Raw genomic sequence first — 19408 nt, 5'->3', positions numbered from 1 at the left:
ATGTGCAACAAAGATCCAAAAGGATGGAATCATACCAGAGATCTCTTCCCTGCCCAGTGCCAAGGGAGAGAGCCCATGCCCAGCTGCTTGTGCCCCAGCACCTGGCCCAGCAGGTTTGTCCCCTTAGCAGAGCCCAGACTGAACACAGCAGCGTCCCTGCCAGAGGATTTTGAATTTAAAGGAACTCATCTTTCTGATGACTGGGGGCTTTTTTATTATTATTACTGAACAAGGGAAGGATGTTCAAGGAAATCCAAGTTTCATATAATATCCTGCTGCCTTCCAGGGTGCCTTTTGTAGGCAAAAAAAAAAAAAATAGAGACAAGAAAATAGCCATTCAATGTAACCCTTGTAATGATCACTCAATAGCATTTAATGTTGACAATGATCTGCCTGGGAAGTGAAAGATTCCTCCTTACCAGGCAGTGCCATCCACAATTTGTGTTCTCTCTATATGAATGAACAAGACATTACAACTACCCAGATTTATGGCTTTTATGTGTGCTAGAGATGGGAACATCTGCATTTTTGCAGGTGATATAGGAGCGTACCTACTGCCTGATCTTTCAGTAGCTATGGAGAAAAGCCTGGAGAGATTTTATTTTCTCTTTCAAGGCATTTTTTTAGGGCTGGCAAAATGTGGCAGACTGAGGAGCATCAAAAGCTCACTCTGAATGCCCACTGATTCCTTGTCTGTAAAAAGATGTTCTCCATCCCCAGACCAAATGAAACACAATATTGTAACCCCCACATTGCCCTGACCTGTATATTTAATCCTGCCCTGGATAAAGTACAATGAAGGGACTATGGAGCTCCATTCCCTGTGGTTTCCTGGCTCTGAAAATGGACAGGATCAAGTGATGCAGTCAAAGATGCAAGAAATTCATATTTTAAAATATCCCAGAGGAGGTTTATTTTCTCTGAACTTGTGTGCCTAAGCCTGGGTCATGCCTGGAAGCCTCTGTACCCTCCATGGAGGAGAAATACCAGGGACTGTGTTCTTCTGGGTGTACCTGGGCCTTCCCCTCCTGACACAGGTGCCCGTGCCTTCCTCCAGCCCCACAGCACTCCCAACCACTGAAATTCACAGAGGCAAAAGTCATTTCCTCTAGGCAAGGTTATCTCCTCTTCACACTTCTAAATGTATTTTCCAGTTTTGTTCAGTGTCCCTGTTTTCCTACAATAAAGTCAAATTGCTCACTTAGCTCCTCTTTGCCTCCTTGGTTGCTTCTCCTCTATCCCCCCACACTCCAAGCACTTCTCCACTGTCTCTAGAGTGAACCCCACCCCTGCTTTTCCCTGTTATCACTCTCTGCCTGTGAATTCCCCTCGCTCTAATGACCCATTCATGTCTTCACTCCCCTGATGAAAAATCCCTCCGTGCCCTGCTGATCTGAATGGCTCCTTTTGTGCTGCAGACACCTATTTGCTGTGCAGAACACTGATTTATTTTGCAGGGTGTACCCAGTGGCTGCCAGGTAGTCATGGATTTTGGTCACTCTCACCCAAGGGTAAATGAGAAGCAGTGACGTCAATGTGGAAGCCACAGAGCATCCTGTGAGCTGCCCGGGCTCTGGCAGTGATTTTATTAACCTGAACAGGTCTGTGGAGCTCAGGAGTGCCTGGCTGACTCATCCTGGATCCCAGAGAGGTGAAACCTCAGCATTGGGGAAGGTGGCTTCTTCCCTCTCTTATCTGATAAAAGATCTTTTATATTTAAGGCTGATGAGACATCTGAGTGTCCTCCAGGCCACACAAGGTCCTTGTTTCAGATGGCAGGTGCTTTGATAGGCATTCCTGGTCCTTAGAGGAGCAGGGAGCACACCCAGCTCTGGCTGGTGAACACAGATGGTTTCCTCAAAGGAGCTCCAGCCAGACATCCCATACTCGGTGTGTGGTTGAGGAAATGTGTTTCTCTCTGAATGTGCCCAGGCAGACAAGAAATGTGAATTTTAGTCATCTCAAGGACAATGTTTTCCCACAGCAATGCTGCTAATGCATCTCAGTCCCACTCTTCCCCCATGGGTCTTTCTTCTCTGCTTTGCTGTTCAAATCAATACAGGCATTTTACCACCTTACAGAAATAGGATGTTTAGAACTGCCTTTCTTAGAACCACTGAATCATTTAGGTTGAAAAAGAAAAAGACCTCTAAGACCATCGAGCCCAACCATTAACCCAGCACTGCCAAGCCCCCACCAAACCATGTTTCCAAATGCCACATCTTTTAAACCCCTCCAGGGATGGGGACTCCAGCACTGCCCTGGGCAGCTGTGCCAGTGCCTGAATCCATTTGCTGTGGTAAGAACTTACAGGCAGCTGCTGCTCAGTAACCCTCTCATATCCCATGATCTGTTCTCACACTGTCAGTACTGCCTCAAAGATGTGACAGGTTTATTTTCTGGGAACCACCAGGGAGATGGAAAAGAGCCAATTTTTTGTAGCAGGTATCATTGAGGTAGGTACAATCATGACTGCTACCTAGCCTTCACATGGAGATTGATGAATCACTGTTCCTTATAACAAAATACTCAGGGGAAGCCAGTGGAAGGATTGTACAGGATATGTGAGGGCAAGCAGCTCCTCTCCTCACGCTGGGGCTCACAGCAGAGGAAGTGGTGAGGGCTGAAAGGAATAAAGTGTCCAAGAGGAGAGGGCCCTTCACAGCAGAAAAGGCCATCAACAGCTCTTTAAAACAATGATGAAACTCCTGACCTTGAGTACATTGGGTGTATAAGCTGTGATTTCCACTCTTGCTCCTTCCCAGAATGTGCTGCCAGCCATCACTGGGAGCTGAGCACTGTTTGATCCATCCAGTACCCTTGGTTTTACATCCCTATGGAATATCCTTCCACATTAAGGAGCAAGGCAAGAGCAGAGGATGATTTCAGACCTGGAAAAGTGTGATCAGTGGTAGAACTTTGCCAGGCAGAGTCACCTGGAGGTAGGGCACGTTAATGCTGACACAGCACAGGCTGAGAAATGCTCACTCAGGCACCTGCAGAGAGAGAGCTGAGGAGCCCCAGGGGATGGTGCATGGTGCCCACTCCAGTGCAACAGCACAGAACCAACTGATCCATCCCTCTTCTAAATTCATCAGCCCTCTCGAGGGGTCAGCACTTTCACTGCAACATCCCAGAAAGAGGAATGCCCTCCAAAGGGAAAATCCTGCCTGCTGGTATTTTGGTATTTTACACATTATTCTTACAGATGCTGGCGTGCAAAACAGGATGGAAGGTGGCTGGAAAGTTATCCACAACATCAGCATAATTCCTCCTGCACTCCCTTCAGCACATCACATCCCACACACAGCATCTGAGCTCTTGTGATGTGAAATATCTAACCAGTGAAATAGCTAAAAGAACTGAGGCTGCAGGACTTGCCTGGGTTTCCAGTGTGTTGTGATGCCCTTGCAAAGAATCAGAGAAGAATCACTGTGAATCTTCTAGGAAAAAGCAGAGCACCTCAATTTACATTTTGGATTATACTTGTCATGAGAACAAATCCCTGTCAGCTGCTAGAAGAGCAAATAAAAGAGCAGCTATGAGCAGGTACAACCAAAGAGATTGGTGGAGCCCTGTGGGAAACTCAGCCTAAAGGAAAGTTCTGGCACATACAGGGATCATGTAAGACTTTCCCAAAATTCCTGGGGATGAATGACTACTGGTTAGGTCAGCCCAGGGGTACAGGAACTGCAGGAGTTGCTTTCTCTGCCTGCTAAACATCTTTAGAGCAAGTCCCCAGACTCAGAACTGACACAACACAGCTGCAAAGCCAATGCAGCCTCTGTGGCTGCCACCCCCAGGCTCCTCTGCCAGGCCCTGAAGGAGGCTCCTGGCTGCCCTGATCTAGGGATTTCTTCCTCCTTCACTTGAAACAGCCAGGAAATATTTTTAAATATTTCAGGAAAAAAAAAAAAAAAACCAAGAAGGATGCAGCACTTGCAGAGAACTTTTTTCCAAGTGAGGAATCTACACCAGAGTGTTCCTGTTTGGTGTCCCTTGCTGATTGCAAGACACCCCCAGAAGAAATCAATGCCTGGAGTGCAGTGGTGAGGAGCTGGCTCAGGACTGCCAGAGCAGGGGGCACTGATTGCCTTGTGATTATCCTCACCCCATGGGGAGAAGGGGAAGTCTGGAAGTCTCATGGAGCTGCAATGTGACCTTTGATTTTAAACATTTTCTACCTTCAGCCTTTTCCTTCTTAACTCATTGCACTCTAGGACAACTGGTTTATGCTGCACACTGGGGGGTGGGTGAATTATCCAAGGGTAATTTATTTTTAAAAATACACATGAGGTATTTCTGCACCTGAAAGATCCAGGAATTAACAACTTGTCCTCACATGCCCTACCCTTGTCTCTGGGAGGTTTTATGGCACTGAGGAGCACAAAATGCTGTGTGCACTGTAGGATAAAATCACCAAACTTCAATCATTCCTTTACCTGGCAGGCATTTCCCATGCACAGCCCTCTGCCAGGTGCTCTGGGGCCCATCTGCAGAGCAGTGAGCAGTGGCCTCCCCCTGTCCCTGCCAGAGGTGGCTGTTCTGAGGCTGGCCAAGCACCTCCAAACAAAAGCAGCAGCATCCCTGGGTGTGCAGGCTGCTGCCCCAGGTGCTGCAGAGGCTCTGCCTTTCTTAATTTTCCACTTGAGGTGTTTTCAGTCAACCCCCTCTTTCCTGTGCTCAGACATTCAGCACAAGAAAGGAGCTGCTGAATTAAAGGGCTTTATGAATGAGTCTTCAGGCAGATGGATCCATTACCCAGGGCTCACAAGTCCTGAGCTGCTATTTCTTAGTGTGAGGAAGGAAAAGGTGGCAAAACATTCAGGAAATAAGCTAAAAGATAAAAAGGGGAAGGAGAGAAAGTCCAGACAGTGAAATAAAACCATCTTAAGGCAATTACTGGGGGAGAAATAGATCTGCCAAGGATATTAAAGCTCTCATCCACCTGCTAATCTCTTCTGATAAAGGTCTCACTGGCTAAACTAATAACACTATTAAATCTGCTGTAATCAGCACCAGAGGCAGCCCAAGGATCTCACAAAGTCACATGCCTGGAGGAAGACCTTTCCCAGCATGGCTGGGCATAACCAGCAGCAGGTAAGAGGTACCTGCACTGTGGGACTGGGACTCAGTCCCCTCCCTAATTGCCTCCCTCAGCTCAGAACTGAGCCTGGAACTCCTAAGGCTGCATCCAGCACTTCTGCTTTGTCTGGTTGTTCTTCTGGGCTCTGCTAGCACAGGAGCAAACAAGAAATTCCTGCACTGCCTCTTGGTACACTTTGGTATTTGCAATGGGCTGACTCATAAAGCTTCACCAGGGTGGGATGTTCTCCTGCAGGAGCTAAGAGCCCAGCACAGCCCCTGGCAGAAATGCATCAAGGAAATGATGCAAAATGGCCAAACCATCCAAAATCCCCCTCCTAAATCCTCACAGCAGGGGCAAGGCTGCAGTCTGCTCCTCTGTGAGGGGGAGAGGAAACAGATTGTGGGGGGACAGCCAGCCCTGCAAGGTCCACGTGGTGACCTGGGACATCAGGGAGGAGGTGCAGAGGTGCATCCATGCAGCAACACCAGACAGTGATCAAGAGTTTGTGCAAAAGCATTTTTGATGTCACCTCTCCAGCAGGGCTCTGACTGCCCAGTGAGGCAGTGGAGATGCTGCTCCTCTGCAGCAGGAGAGAGTACCAGGCTCCTTGCTGCCCAAAACCATGCAGATCCTGCTTCTCCTTCATTGCCTCTCCACCACTGTTGGCTTCAGCAGAGTTTCTCCTGATTCACACCCTCAGGAGATGAGAGGGAAGCACACAGTGAATGAAATACTGCCAGGGTGAGGCTGCTGTCACATCAACTGCTGTAATTCCACAGCCTTAATGGATCTACTCCTAATTTACAAGTGAGAGCTGGACCTGGCACCACAGGCTGAGTAAAATGGTGTCATTTTTATACAGTCAAATTTATATCTGAAATAAATACCACATTAGATCTTTCCAAGGGATCTGAGCTGCAATGTTTTCTTTTCTCTCCCTGCAGAAAGGTGAAATTCTTGCTGATGCTTTCACTACCCTCAGGTCTCGAGGCTGGACACTTTTTGGCCATCTGCTTGCTCCACACAGGCTGTCAGGGGCCAAAATGGGCAAATGTGTCCCCCAGCAATTTGGTGTGAGAGATTTTAAGCCCCTTCCTTAAGGCTGCCTTTTGCAGGGAATGACACAGTCCTGATGATGTGCACCTTCTTACAGCAAAAAATTCATATAAAGAAGAATAAATGGTTTTCCATCTGTATGGGCTTTTCTTGCAGACTTCAGAAATAAGGAATGCATACATATGAATGTGCTTCCAATTACAGTGCAAGCATGTCAAGCTTAGAACACCATGGTCCCTCCAAAAGTTGGTGAATATCTGTGCGATCACAGGCTGTGAATGGAAATTCATGGCTTAACCAAGACCATGTCACACAGGACCAGCTGTGTGGATTCAAATGGATCTACAGACACACATCCTGGGAGAAAAACACCTCCAGCAGCCACGTTTCTGCATCTGCAAGCACAGCGTGGGAAGACTGAGTAGGATGGGAAAGTCTTTGCTCTCAAATAACAAAATGCTCTTTTTGATCTCATCTCCTTAATTCTCTTCCTGAAGTCCAGGCATGACAGCCCAGAAGCCAGAAAGCTGCCAAATTTGTCATGGAAACAGCAGAGCTTTTCTTCAAGGCTCAGTGCCAGAGCTGGAAGCCAGAACTCCTAGAAACAGCAAACAACTCTTTCCCAGTCTTTGCTTCATCAAGCAAAAAACAAAACTTGGGGAAAACAGGGGGGCAGTGATGGATGTGGGGGTCTGAAAGTGCTCGTGGAGCAGCTCCCCTTCCTCCATACCCACTGCCAGGAGAAGCCAAGAGAGGCTCTGGCAGGGCACGTGGGAAGCTCCTGGCTCCAGGCTGGCTCGGCTGCAAAGGTACAACACAACTGGACAGCAAGAGCTTAAATTTTCTTATCTGCTGTCTTAAAGCTGCCTAACCAGAGGCAATCTCTGCTGCCTGCTGTTGTGGCACAGAAATAAGGGCCACAACCCATGGACTGCTCTCATGCTGGCAATTAGAAGTGACTGGAGGAAAGTCTCAGTGCATGGCACTTTCTGTGTCCTGCTCTGTGGGAGCAGAGATGTGCAGTGCTGGTGGGAGAGCTCAGAAGGAGTGGGAAAGAGAAAAGCAGTGTTTCATTTGTGCTGATAAGCTTCAGCATGTTTGGTCCAGCAGCCCTTGCCCATGAGAAATGTTTTGATAGATTATTGTTGTGGCTTTTTTTTCCCCAAGTCCTTTTCTCAGCTGTGAGAAAAGCTAAGAATTGTAATTTTTGTTCCTTGGCATGCTGTGCTGGATAAGAGAGATCTCAGAACAAAGGGGTGAGGTGATGAAGTGTCACCCTGAAAAAAAATGAGCTGGGCACAGACAGAGTTGAAAACAACATAAATTGTGAAACAGCAAGAAGGTACCTAAACTGTGTAACCACAGGTGAGCACTTCTGCTAGAGGAACTGCTCAAGAGCCAAACAACCAACACAGGGACTGCACAAATCTGTCTTATTTTATATGCCTCACCTCTCCCTATGGGATGGTCTGGGATGGTCTGGGAGGTCTGGGATGGTCTGCTGTTCACATGGGGTGGGAGGACAGCTGGCCCTGCCAGTCCTTGCTGTCCTTTCCATTGCCTCTCCAATGGAAAATGGTTCCCATGCCTCCCTTGTAACATCACATGAGCCTCAGTTTGACTTGACTTCCCCCCTCGAGGAGGTGACAGGGTCTGGGGCCACAAGCTCCACAGCCCATGGCTTCTGTCCAGGACTGAAGGGGCTGGAGCCACACAGACTCCATTGCAGGGACTGGACCTTCCAAGGGAATGGGATCTGCATGGGTTAGAAAGCATGGTGACTTAATTGGTCCTTTCTTTGCTCCTATTTTTATTGCTAGCCATTTAAATTATACAAATGAGGTTTTATCTTGTTTCATCCCCAGAGAGTCAATGCATTAAACAAAACATTAAAATATAATCATGGAAACTCTCTCATATATATTTATAATGTCAGAATTGCTGGCATTAATGCAGAAGGGGTTTCTTCACACTTACCTCTTCTCTGTTTCTATATCTAAAATATACAGCACAGAGAAGATAAACACATTAAACTGCCCAACCATTAACACATCTGCCATCCAGAAATAAATGCAAGGAACAAATTTACAAGGAAAAGCCAGTGAAGGAGACAAACACAATTACAGTGATGTGTCTCCACCACTGTCAGATCATTAAGGATGATGATAAGGAAAGTGTCATTCCAAAGACTCTGGATATTTGGGAGCTGTTTCTGACATGAAAACCACTAAAAAGAGAAAAAGAGCAAGGTGGAAAACCCACAGTGACCCAGGGCAAACAGGCTGGTTTGCTCTCTGTGCAGGAACCCCCAGAAATATTGGGGAGAACTGGTACAGAAGGCAGGACTTAGCTCAGATTTTCAATAGTTACACCCAAAATACTTCCCATTTTGGAGAGAAACAAGACACCAAGGGCAGCCCTCAACCACATTCTACAGGAGAGAGGTGTAGGAAAGGGGTGAGGGTGCTCAGAGCTTCTCAGCACCAGCAGACAGAGCAGCCACCCCCTGCTCCAGCCCCTCTGTCACACTCGAGCTCCTGAAGAAATGCTCAGCCCCATCTCAGCCAGTTTGGTGTTGCTTTCCCAGACCAAATTCTGCCCTGGAAAGGTGCCACAGTCAGGATGCCTCCCCAAGGGCTGTGAGGGGGTGGCAGAGGGTGTCACAGCCACCAGCAGCCATGCATTCCATGGGGTCTCCATTGAAGTGGTCACCAAAGTGATGGAAATCAACCTCTGCTTTGCTAGGATCTCACTCCCTTCTCACATTCCCCTTGCCTGGCTGTTTTTCCAGGAGAGGGATTACTGCAGCTATGTCCCAGGCTGGGCAGAGTGTATCTAATCAAGGAGCCAATCTCTCCCTTGTGCCCCAAGCACCAAAACACAGACACAAACCCTCTGGCACACACTGCTCAGCTGGAGCATCCTTGCTCCCCCAGCAGCAGCCCCAACACTGCACAGCTTTCCTCCTAAGCCCCTGGAATTTTAAGGCAGGAGCTGTTCTCCAGCACACCAGCACAATAATCTGCCTTGTTAAGAATCCCTCAGCCTCCAGATCCCCATGTGGACTGATGTTTGTCCAAACTCCTGTTTGTAGGTGGCCAATGCCTGCTTGATTTGTGAGTACCCCTGAGCCGCTGGCAAGTTCAACGGAGCGCCCTTGTGGGAATCACTCCCACAGCCACCCCAAACTCCAGGGAGGTTCCAAGGAGTGACCAGTCACAAAAAGCTGACCTGCTGCATCAATAACTGCTGCTGCTAGAGCTGACTCCTCAGACATTAGTGAGATTGACTGCTGCTCCCCAGCAGATGCATTGATGCCAAGTGCACCTTGAGTGTGTATTAGCAGTAAGTTACTGTTGGTACCTCTCAGTTTCTTCCATCAAAAAGCAATCACCCTCCTCTCTTTCCCCATGGCAACCAGGGTTTAGTAATCACCTCATCACCTATTCCAAATTGAGGCTGTAATACATGCTCTCAAAGACTGAAAACTCCAGTCTTTATTAAACTGCAGGTATTTGTTACTCACCCAGACAAAGCATCTTCCAGGCTGCTTGTGGATAAATGTTCCCCTCTCTGGTTTGAAGTATATTGGGATGAGAAGGGCAGGGAAGGTAAATATTTAAACAGCCTCCAAAAGGAAAACCATGCCTTGAGACACAGGAAACCAAATGCTCCACAGGTGAATCTTCCAAGAAAAACACGAAGGATGAGGAATTAAATATTGTGCTTTACCCACAGGGGAGCCTCTCTCATATCTCTTTTCCTGGCTTTTGCAGACAAGTTGACAGCCTGAATTATCAAAGCATTTGTGCTACACAGGAGGGATTCTCATTTGGGGGCTGGTGCAGCAGAAGACATCTAAGATGGAAATAGAGCTCACCATTTGTTCCTTTGCTGCCAGCTCTGGTTACAAGAAATGAGTTTCTAAACCTCCAGCCTGGCCAGGGACAGAACCATCAGTGGATCTCTCACTTGCAAATGTGCTGCTAAGGGGGTAGAAAATAAAGAGCAAAGATTCTCAAGACATGACTGAAGGTGCTGAGCACTCACTCACTCCTAACATTTCTTATCCAGAACCACTTGTTTCCTAACAATAGATTCTGTCACAATAAAAAAATCTGAGCATTGAATTTTACTCAAAAAAATTGAAAAGCCAGGGAAATTATATAAATTCAAAAATTAATGATCACAGCTTAGGCTTTTTTGTTTTCCCCTAAATATTTGTACAGCAAATATGATGCTAATTAGATGACATGACAAAAATAGGGAAAAATTAAAATGTAGATGTTTCCTATGACAATATCCCAAGCCTGGGGAAAAAACTCTTTGTAGTGGTGGAGGGAAGGAATTCTGCCGGATCCTAAGACATGAGCAGTGATTGAAGCAAACTTAAAATGCCTCCGACAAGGAACTGCTCATGTGAATGCACTACTTGGTGGCACCATCTGCTGGGTGTCACAGAAACAGCTGAGCCACGGAGGAGCTGGAGTGAAGAGGGAGCAGAACAAGGTCAGGGACTGTCAGGGTGGGGGATGTGCAAAAGCACCTGCAAAATCCAGAAGAGCTCCTGGCTCCATCTGACAGAGTCTTCCCTACCAGGTGAGAGACTGTTTCCCATGGGCTCTCTTTTCCTCTAGTCTTCAAAGAAAATGGCAAAGCAGGGTACCTGTGTTGTCATTCTGGTGAAATGCATGAATCCCATCCCTAGTTCAACTAGGAAATTCTGTGTGCACATTTCTCCTCCCTCTCCAAAGACATATAAACCTAAGAGAACGTCCAAAGACAAATGTTAAGTAACTGGTTTTGAACTCTCAGTCCACAGAGAGGACAGGATGTGGAGCCAACTCAGAAGAAAGGTTCAATTCAAGCCTTGAATGTCTTCAAGGCACACAGTGCCTTCACAAAGAATGAAGGTACTTCACCGAAGTCTCTGCCAGGCTCAGAGATGGTGATGACTCATCCTTGTGCTCTTTGGTGGCCCAGCTTTGGCACACATGAAAGCACCCAGCCCCTCCACCATGCCAGGGGCTGGCCTCCCATGCCCTGCTGCCCCACATCCTCAAGGTCAGCTTGGATTTCCAACAAAACTCCTTCTCCCAAGCCCTGATCTCCCAGGCACTCATGGAGTTCACCTCTGCTCCCTTTAAAGCACCTTCCATCAACAGGAACAGACCTCCCAGCATCCACAGAAAGAATTCCTGTTCTTGCTCTTTTCTTTCCAATTTTCATAGATTATATAAAGATTTCCCAAACACTCACACCTTGTTCCTAGAGAATTACATGCTGTGCTAGTCACTGAGCAAGATAAAGTCATGAGCAATTGCAAGAAGATGATGCCAATTTGGCATGGCCCTCTGTTAAATTGCTTAACACTAATCCAAGTTTTTCACAAGACTGTTTTCAGATACGTGCCCAAAAAACATGATTATCTGGATTCAGACTCCACCATCACAGATTCTGCAGATTCTTGGAGAAATAATATATTCCTCCATGACATAGCTGGCCCTGAGATCCTTAAGATGATGTAAAATTAGTAGAAGCCATGCTTTTTCCTGTGTCTGCTGCTGCAGTGTGGTATCTCACCAGACCTACTGAAAGCTATTAGTGCTCCCATGCCCCAGGTTTTGGTGACAGCTGGGAGTGTCACTGTGCACTGGAGACACTCCAGCTGCCTGAGAGTGGGTTCTGGAACATCTGAAATGGTGTTCATTGGATTTTGTCTCCTTGCAGCTCTGTAGGAAACTGCCCAGGATTCCTAGCCCTTACCTGAATTGCACCATTCTGTAAACAAACCCATTTAAAGAGTAATGACAAATTCAAAACCAGCTTGAAAAGAACCCAGCATTAAAATTATTGACTCTCTGGGCTCTATAAAGACCATTTAATGTAATTTCCTTTCTTCTGTAACATATCCCAGGCGCAGGCAAATTGAGAGGTTTGGTTTTTTTAGGATGCAGCTTTGAAGGCTGGTTGATGGCTCAGCAGAATCAGGGCCCTGCATCCCACACCTGCTCACATCAAGGCTTCAACACCATGTCTCAAGGACAAAAAAAGGGGATTTCCACAGGGAATTGTGATGTAACAGAAGAGAAGCTGTTGATTGTTTTTATGATGACCTGGTGAGGTACCAGAATCTTCATTCCATATAAATGGAACTTAAATTATTTATAGATGAGCTATTTCAACCACCAATTTATGTGAGGCATGAGGGAATTCTAAATTTCACCACATTTCCCAGCTGGAGATAAAAACAATCTGGAAAAGATTTTCTGCTGACTTCATGGTGATTTGGAGCTGCAGTTTCTTCCTCATGCACTGTGTCTGTCACAGGTCAGAGACATGGATATTGTTACTTACATCAACTTTCATTTATGGTGGAAAAGGCCTTATCTCTGCTCTGACCAAGACTCCTCTGATACCTGAGCTCTTAAAGCAAACAGCAAAACTGGATTTTGATGACCTTTAAACCTGAATAGTAATTTTTTAAAAAAGCATGTAGCAATGGTTCTATTTTTGTTCCAGCCATTGATGATTACTGTTTTGCAATGATTTATTTCTATTTTTAAGCCCATCAGAAGGATATGATTTGAGACTATTCGTGTATCTGCTACAGTGATATTCTGGTACTTTGTTCTTAAGATAAATAGATAAGGGTAAGCTGAGCTCTACAGAGCTGCATTTCACAAACTAGTGGAATACAGAAAAAAACCCAACTTGTGAGAACACTTGCTGAAGATTCTGTTTATCAGTTGCTGCAGAACGATGACAGAACATGGTTTATTAATACATACTTTATAATACCAATCAATAAAGTCATTGAAATATTTAAGGCATTTCTTTCATGTTTTTCTCTTCATTAGAAATTCATATTAGACATCAGACACATTCTTCCAAAACACTTGAGAGTTGCAGCTCTTTCTAAAATGATACAAAGCCATTTCCCTCTCCTGTCTTACCTCAGCCCCTTTGTATGTCTCAGGGTTCTTAGAGCATAGTGCACTTAGAAGCCATTAGTCACCTATTGGCATATTTGGGAGGCTGATAGCTTTGAAAATCTGATCCTTGTGAGCTCAAAGTGCTTGGTCCCATCGGGTGCAGGCAACACCAGATTACCTGGCAGCACAAATGCAGAGTGACAGCAGGATGTGGACACCATTGCCTGTCCTTGCTGCTGAACCAGCGTGGTGCTCGGTACCATGACAATGCTGACTCAAGTCAGAGTTGGGCAGTCTGACCCCTGAGATGGCCAAACACCAGCCTGGTGCCTGCCTCTCCAGGTAGGAGGCAGGATAGGATTTTTAAAGACAGGACTTTCTCTCCTAAGTCAGCTCCTAGTTACAAAGAGCACCAAGTCATTGTCCAGGCATTGCATGTTTGTCCTCCTGAGTTTCCAAGTGCTGTTTTCAGGCTGCTCCTCACAGCAGCAGGAACTTTCCTCTGACAGTGGCTTTCCAGGTCCCCCTTTCTCAGTGAAACCTGGTGCTGGTGGGAAATGCCAAATGCCCATGGCAGAACTTGCTGGAAGTGCTGCTCACCCCCTGTCTGCTGGGCACCCAGTGAGAGCTGGCACACTGACTAGAATAGAATGCTCTGGAGGCTCTGCTCACCTGGGATTCTTCAGCTCCATCTCTGCCTTCCCACCCTTCTCCACCAAACTGAGATTTCTCCATCATCAGCAATGAGAAAGAGGGGGAGAGAGAGACAGGGAGAATCCATCATGGATCTGCTTCCCAGCTGATGTTCTCTGGTTTCCAGGCATGCAGGGAGTTTGCTCTGGGCTCGAGTCTGTCTGGTCAGTCATGACATTGTTCTCTTGTTATTTGACAGCTCCACCCCACAATGCACAGCCTTGTCCTGTCCATCACCAGCATCTCCTGAGCTGGGGGACAGCAGTGAGATGTGCTCTCAGCCAGCTGGAAACCAGGCACAGGAGACCTCCACCAGCAGCTCCAAATCTACAAAACACTTGGACAGCAGGAGCAAGCTGCTCTCTGGAGGATGAGAGAACCAAGACAGACCCAGACTGGTGACTGATGGAATTTGTTTTCTCGCCTGTTTTTCTTCTGGATCATCCCTGTCCTTTCTGCCACTACTCCTCCCATCCAACTCTACTGCCCTTTGTGATACCCATCCCTAAGGTCAGCAGCTCTTTGCTCCTCTCCTTTCTTCACTCTTTCCAGCATCACCTTTTCAGAGGTGCAACAGGAATGACAGCAGTGGAACAATTCTAGAATTTGAAGCCTATTGTCAGAAATTAGATACCAGGATGTCCTGTTGCCTCCCAAAAGTACCAAATCCAGGCTCCTGCATCACTTTGTCCTCCTGAAATGTTCCCAAAAAAGTCATTCCTGCTGCTTTTGCCACCCCGAGGCACAGACGGATGAGATTTCCCAGCCGGGCACTAGATGGCAAAACATCCCGAGAAAGGGAATTTCCCACCTCGGCTCTTTCGGAAGGGGCTGCGGGAGTTTGGAGAGCGTTTCAAACGCTCTGAATATGCAGGAGTTGCAAATGGGAGCGCGCAGAGCCCAGCAGAGAGAGGGAGAGGAGGTGATTTGTATTCCTGTCCTACCTTTGGGCAGAAGGGTTTGCGTACACGCGTCTGAAGCTGTTTCCTCCTCTGCTGCTCTCCCGCTGACAGATTGTGGCCACAGAGTTTCAAATATGCAAAGAGCAGCCCCGATGAGGGCAGAGCCATTTCTGTTTGCAGAGATGCTCTGGCTCCCTGGGCTGGCAAGGGCCAGGGCAACGTGCAGCACATGGCCCGAGGATGCCTCAACCTTCAGCCCTGGCAGCGCTGCCATCCTCCTCCTCTGGCAGCTCCAAAGCCAAGAGGCCATTTCATAGAATCACAGACTGCTTTGGGTCAGACAGGACTTTAAATATCATCTAGTTCCAACCCCTCTGCCATGGGGAGGGGTGCCACACCAAGATTTGGTTGCTCAGGGCCCCATCTGTCCTTGAACATTCCCATGGATGGGCATCCACAGCCTCTCTGGGCAACCTCTGCCAACTCTTTTGGCTCCCCAACGCCTCTCCATGCTCTGTGTGACCTTCTCCCTCCTCTTCTCATGTTCTCTCTGTGGTGGAAAAGGTGCACATGTTGCATTCACTGAGGTGAATCCCTGGGGGGCTGGAATCCTGTGTCCTTCACCCAGTTCTGCCCTCCACCATTCCCTGCTTTGCCCAGCTGCAGAGTCCAGAGCAGGTGACTGAAAGCCCTGGAAAGAGACAGCTCCTCAGCTTCTTGCCCTGATGATTCCCTGCTGGCACGAGCCATCTTTTTATTCCACAGTGATCATCCCCTGATGGGACTCAGGGACCAAGAGACTCAAAGTGATGTCACTCATTTTGGCCTTCCCTGCCAAAACTCTCTTCCCCAGCTATACAACATCCTGCACTGGGCTCTGCTGGCAGATGGGATCTGGAGGGAACCTACAGATAAGTGACCTCAAAAGCTGCTTTTTCCTTTTCTTGTAGCTCTCAGGATGTGAATTCTCACAGGGACCTCTCCTGACTCTGCTCTTCCACAGCCCCTTTGCTCAAAGGCCCTGCAGCAATTTAAGGTGCTGATTCTGCAGATCCCAGAGGCAATACTGGCCAAAATAGCCAAATGAGGCAATACTGGCCAAAATACCAGGCAGGGCCCAGCTCTGCAAACCCTGATGCTCTGCAGTGCTGGTGACATGTATGGATGCTGACATCCCTGCTGCCTTGCTCTGGGGAAGCTGCACTGGAAGCAAAATGCAGCTGAGATCACCATCAAGGAGGAGATATGGGGGGATGTGGGGGGATTTGGGATTTGCTCTGACCTGTGGGCACCCTCAGCCTGCACCACACAAGTCTGGTGGAGCCCTTTAATCCTAGGGGAGGTATCAGAAGGGGATGCTTTGCCAACTCCACAGCCTGGCAAACAGAGGGGAAAATGTGCTGAAAGCTACAACTTCCCGAGCATGTTCTCTGTCTGGAATCTGCCTGCAAAACAACTCAAATTTCTCAAAGGGGTTCATTATTCAAAACTATTTGCTGAATAATTTCTCTGAGTAATTGCAGGTCTGAAGCTTGTCAGCAAACAATTTGTCGTGAGCATCTGGGCAGGCAGCTGTGACCATGCTCAGGCTCTGGTCTGTGGGTGGATAACCCCAGAGTTGGGTTGGGTAGGAAGGGTAAACAAACTTGTTTACAAAATCAGGATCTGGACAGGAAAAAAAAAAATAAAATTGGTGTAATCTTAAAATAAGCTGCTTCCACCATGGTTTCTAGATATAACTGACCAAAATAATCTGGCAGAGGGAACTGGGCATTGAGGACCAGCTCTGGGCTGCCACATCCCTGCACGTGGTGTGTGACTCTGTCCTCCAGCTGCCCCCATGTCCCCAAGGGAGCAGCCAGTCTGGTCCCCAGACAGGGAAAGGAAAGGAGCAGGAGATGGGGAAGGGGGAGCTGCCTCCACCCTTGCAGAGCCCTGAACACCATGATCAGGGTTCAGCTGGAAGAGCTGTGTGCTGGAGGAACGTGTCACAGACCCCTGTCCCTAGAAAATGTCACCCAGCAGCTCTGACAATTCTCACACACACTTGGAGAAGGAGCAGAGAGAGACTGGAAGCATTTCCACAATTCAGGGCTCAGCAAGTGCACAGTAGCACTGGGCTGGATACCAAAGTCATCACTCAGGCTATGTTTCCTGCTGAAATCATGAAATAATAGATGTCCAACTAACTGGCAAAGCAAGATGCAAAGAGAAATATTGCTTGCAGAGAGCTGGCATAGTGCCCATGGAGTTATAATAAGAATATTTCATTTGCCTGGGCTATAGATAACCTATTTCTCTTCTCTCTCTTGCTGCCTCTGGCATTCCTGAGATTATATGGGTTTTCTTGGAATAACTTTTCTTTTCCAGCAATCTCTAAAGTCCTCTCACATTCCTCCAGCTCAAATTTATTTCAAATACTGCTAGACTAAACACAGCCCTAATAGCTGGTGTTAGAGACTGGAGTATCTGACACACTCAAACTGCACAGATTGCAAATTTGAGGCTGTGGTACTTTTCAAAATGTGCCTGTGTGGGAGCAGGAAGGAGAAGAGGGGCTAACCTATTTCAGCCTTTAGAATAGACAGAGCAGAAAAAGTTAGAGCAGAAATAGAAATAAGGGAAAAACAAAAAAAAAAAAACACCCTAGGGAAAAAAAATTATTTAATTATTTGCTGGAAAAAAAGCCTGCTTCACATTGCAGCTACAAAGGTGCCAATAGGACTGGACAGATGTCAGCTCACCATCAACCTGTCCCATAAGTTATTAGAATCCAGAGACCATTGGATGCAGAAAATCTTGTGCACAGTGCCCTGGAGCCAGTACAAGGCACGTACTGCACATCCCTGAAAAGCACAACAGGAGAGGTTCCAACTGCAGCACGCCAGCCCATCAGCTACACATGATCCAGATTAAGGGTAACTAGCATAAACTAAAGCCTCTGAACAAGGTGTCCAGCAAAATGAGATTTTTAATGGGTCAGTCCCTCCCTGCAGGCGCTGCAGCAGCAGATGAGCTGTTTGCTTAACTTGACATGGAGCCACAGCCCCGGGCAGGAAAGAACTGATTCCCTTTAATTGTTGCAGCCATTAACCTAAAGCCAGTCCTCTGTAATTCTCTGTATCTCTTTGGCCCAAGAGTGTTTCCAAATCCTTGGAAACAAGTCAGCAGTTGTAGCCTCGGTAAAAACTGGAGGCATCAAGCAGATAAGTGACTCACTGAAGGTCAGAGCATGACCCATTTCAGAGCTAAGAATGGAAAATCCTTTGCCTCTCAGCCTTGCATCCCAATTGCATTCCTAATGGTCTCTGATCTTGGGGAAGGCAATGCAAAGGAAGTTCCAACACACACAGAGGAATTCATTTGAGTTAAACTGCTATTGAAACAGCCCAAAACATGACCTGTGAATTCTGTTTCCTGCTATCTTCCCTTTTAATTCTTAAATTTTTTTCTTCTCGAGCCTTTCATTCACAAAACTCTTTTATTCTCCCTTTCTTCTTTTGTATTCTTAAACTTCTCATTTTGCATTATTTCTCTTTATTTGCAGAGAGCAGACTGGAGAAAACCAAGAGGTACATCCCTAATGGGAGGAGAGCCCTTAAAATCACCAGCCAGTTAATCCCTTTGCTGCTAGTGGCTGCCACTTTCCCATCCTGCCAGCAGCTGGGAACACAAGGCTGGATGGCTGTGGAAATGTGCAATGTGAGCTGGAGATTTTGCTCTGTGGAGTGATGACAGAGTGAGAAGGAAAACACAGGATGCAACTGGAGAGTGGAAGATGTTTCCTCTGTGACAGCCCCACTCTGGGAGCCCAGCAGAGCCCCAGTTCTCACCAGTGCAAGTCTGCTGCAGGTGCAAAGAAGCAATCAAGGAACCAAAAACACAATGAGACAGCCTTTTCCTGCCACTTCTTGACCTCATCCTTTCTCAAACCAAACACTGCTGTTCTTTCAAGGGGAAAAAAATAAAATCCCCTGTTGCTTTTGACCAAATAAGAAAAGAAGAAAAACAAATCCCAGAGCAGCTCCTGCTGTCTGTAGAGCAGGGCTGAGCAGGGCTGTGCCTCAGCTCCACGCTGTCAAGCCTTGCAGGGAGCAGCAGTAGCACAATGGCCTCAGAAATGCCTTGCCAGGGTCAGGCAGATCAAGCCAAACACGCGTAATTTCCCCATTTTTACTCGGAAGGCACCACATGAGATCCTGGAGGCAAATATATGACATCTAATAACTCCCAGAAGGGAGAATCACAGAGTCATTTTGGTTGGAAAAGACCTCCAAGGTCAGTGAGTCCCAACTTTGATCCAAGAAGATCAGAAGTTGAGAGGGAACCCAGGCTGCCTCCAAGGCCCTGCCCAGATGTTGGTCCTTCCCCAGCTAATTAGCTCCATCCTGATGGAATCCCTCCTGCCATTGCACTCCATTCCCAGTAAAACACACATCTCTAGAAGGGCTAAGAAAGGATCCTACAGAAAGACCTTGCTTGTGGCATCACAATCTCCATAGTGTGGGAACAGGCCAGTCCAAAGCAAACACCAGCTAAAAAAACCCAAGAAAAATAATGAAAAGATCAAACCCAGAGTTGAGAACGAGGCAGCCAATTGCTGTGTGCTCTTGCACTAAGTGGCATCCCTGCAAGGAGCAAGTTGGAATATTTTAGCAAAAATATTCCAGCAAAGAATCCATTTCTGGCAAGTAAGCTGTATTGGAAATTTCCTTCCAATCGACATGGCCAAA

This window comes from Serinus canaria, chromosome 14 (genome assembly GCF_022539315.1).
Source record: "Serinus canaria isolate serCan28SL12 chromosome 14, serCan2020, whole genome shotgun sequence".
Taxonomy (NCBI): Eukaryota; Metazoa; Chordata; class Aves; order Passeriformes; family Fringillidae; genus Serinus; species Serinus canaria.
This window is presented reverse-complemented; position numbering follows the sequence as displayed.